At 38.6% G+C, this 2,716-nt stretch overlaps 2 protein-coding genes across 2 annotated transcripts in view; both read left to right on the forward strand.

Moving 5' to 3' along the window:
• Window positions 1-2,716, forward strand: part of LOC115296524 (zinc finger protein 91-like) — an 80,479-nt gene that overhangs the window by 74,198 nt on the left and 3,565 nt on the right. The window lies entirely within an intron of this gene.
• The window catches only part of LOC115295647 (zinc finger protein 665-like), a 114,016-nt gene that overhangs the window by 74,180 nt on the left and 37,120 nt on the right, over window positions 1-2,716 (forward strand). The gene's annotated exons all lie outside the window — the stretch shown is intronic.

The following is a 2,716-nucleotide window of genomic DNA, read 5'->3' on the forward strand; positions in this document are numbered from 1 at the left end:
TGCATGGTTTGCCCAAGCTAAGATGAAACCACATCATGAATCAATTAGCATTTTGCATTTTCTTTCATTATCTACTCAAAGTCATGCCTACTGCACCTCTAAACATTTCATTAAATCCAATTATACAGCAAACACTCCCAAAATAAACTTAGATTGTATTGTAGTTTCACTTAACAGTATATAAAATGCTGTGTTGTGATAGGTATCAACTATCCATTAGATACTGAATCAATTCTTCTTAAGCACTACTAACTGCTTGCTTTTCTTGAAGCTAGATCATTCTGAATATTTCCTGTTAGACCTGAGTGCAAACATATGGTTTCTGTCCTTCTTGGCCTGGCTTACTTTGCTCAGCATGACACCCTCAAGGTCCATCCACTTTCCTACAAATGGCCATATGTCATTCCCTCTCATTGCCATGTAGTACTCCATTGTGTATATATACCACATCTTCTTGATCCACTCATCAGGTCATGGACACTTAGGCTTTTTCCATGTTTTGGCTATTGTTGACATTGCTGTCTAACTGCATTTTCTAACATACAGAGGAATACAGAGTCTTAGACAGAATGCCAAGGTGGAAGAATTTATCCAAAGTCAAAGAACAAGATACGGCCATGAAGAGAGATTTAAGTGAAGCAGTTATTAGTAACATGCTTGATGGAGAATTTAAGGCAACAAACACTCATAAGGATACTCTCTGGGTGAGAAAAGAACACTGAAAACCGTACCCGGGTGCTAAAATACTTTAAAAGAAGTCAAATGGCAACAAACACTCATAAGGATACTCTCTGGGTGAGAAAGAATAGTGAGAACCGTACCAGGGTGCTAAAACTCTTTAAAAGGAATCAAACAGAGGTGAACAATGCAGTGCAGGGGCACCTGGGTGGGTCAGCCAATGAAGCATCCAATTCTTGATTTTGTCTGAGGTGATGAGGTCACAATTTGGGAAATGGAGCACGATCCTGGTCTCTATAGTGACTCTCTGTAGCCTGATAGGGATTTTCTCTCCCTCTCTAATGCCTTCACTCTCTGTATGTCGCTCAAAAAATAAACAGGTTTCATTTTTTAAAATAAAATAAATATTGGTAACAGACTTAGCAGTGAACAGCACATTGGAAATAACAGAAGAATGCCTTTGTCACCTAGAAGAAACAAAGTAATGAATCTAAGCAAAATACAGGAGAAGAATTGTACAACAGTATTGACATAAGGCTCAGAGACTCCATCAAATGTAAAAATATTTGTATTATGGAAGTCCGAAGAAAATGAGAACAGGAAACAGAACATTTATTTCATGAAATCATAGGAGAAATCTTCCATGTTCCTGGAGGAAAACAGACATCCATATCCAGGAGTAACAAATTGGGAAAAACGAACAGCAAAAACACACACAAAGAAAACTATTTGCAGCCTTTAGGAGACTCATTTAGACATAAACACACCTGCAGATTGACCATGGGGAAAGGGAAAAACACATAGCATGCAACTGGATGGAAACGAAAGGAAGAGTGGCAAGACTTCTTTCAGACAAGCATTTTGTTTTGTTTTAGTTTTCATATTGTGTTAATTCTGCTTGGTGTCAGAGGAATGCTGGCCTCACAGGATAGTTTTGAATATGTCTCCACTCTTCACTATTTGTAGGATTTTGAATAGATAATCGTTAGTTATTTTTTTACATGTCAGAATTGGGAAACGAATACATGTGATCTTGGGCCTTTCTGTGCCGAGAGATTTTTTATTTTGAATTCAACTTTCTAAGAAGATTTCTGAATTCTTGGGTTTGACAGTCTATTTCTTTTTTGTTTGTTTGTTTTTTTAATGTTTTATTTATTTTTGATACAGAAAGAGACAGCATGAGAGGGGGAGGGGCAGAGAGAGAAGGAGACACACAAAACTGGGAGCAGGCCCCAGGCTCTGAACTAGCTGTCAGCACAGAGCCTGACGCGGGGCTTGAACCCACAGACGTGAGATCTGACCTGAGCTGAAGTCGGAGGCTTAACCGATGAGCCACCCAGGCGCCCCTTAAGATTCCTATTTCAATCGTAGCAACTTGTGCATTTTTAGGCATTAAGTGGAAATCTTTTTTTGTTTGTTTGTTTCTGTGAGAGAGACAGAGTACGAGCAGAGAAGGGTCAGAGAAAGTGGGAGACACGAAATCCAAGCAGGGTCAAGTCCCAGAGCTGTGAGCACAGAGCCCAACTCAAGGCTCAAACTCCCTAACCCTGAGATCAAGACCTGATCTGAAGTCAGACGCTTAACCAACTGAGCAACCAAGCACCCTAGTGGATTTCTGTCCTAGTTTTTGACTTGACACTATAGCATTGTATGTGCCGTTGAAGGATTCCCCGTTTTGTTCTTCTCCTAAACTGGACATTCCTTTCAATGTTATGTTATTTTTTATTCTGGTTTCCATTTTCCTCACCTCTTGTTTTTTCTTTCTAAATAAAATAATTTCAGATGTTGCTTTGCTATTCCTTCCTCTAGAAAATTTCAGCTGTCTTCCTTTTATAGTTTCTTTTGGTGTCGTGTTATTTATATCAATGTTTTCCTTATCTGAAGCATTTATAGCATTAAAAAAGCAGAAAATTTAAAAGTCGTAAAAACTTAGCAGAAATGATATAAGCGTTGACCAAAATAATACAAAATAAACGTACGGATTCCATGGGGTTTTCTATAGATCATGTCATCTATGAACCGGGACACTTTTCTTAGG

Source organism: Suricata suricatta, chromosome 7 (genome assembly GCF_006229205.1).
Source record: "Suricata suricatta isolate VVHF042 chromosome 7, meerkat_22Aug2017_6uvM2_HiC, whole genome shotgun sequence".
In the NCBI taxonomy this organism is placed as follows: domain Eukaryota; kingdom Metazoa; phylum Chordata; class Mammalia; order Carnivora; family Herpestidae; genus Suricata; species Suricata suricatta.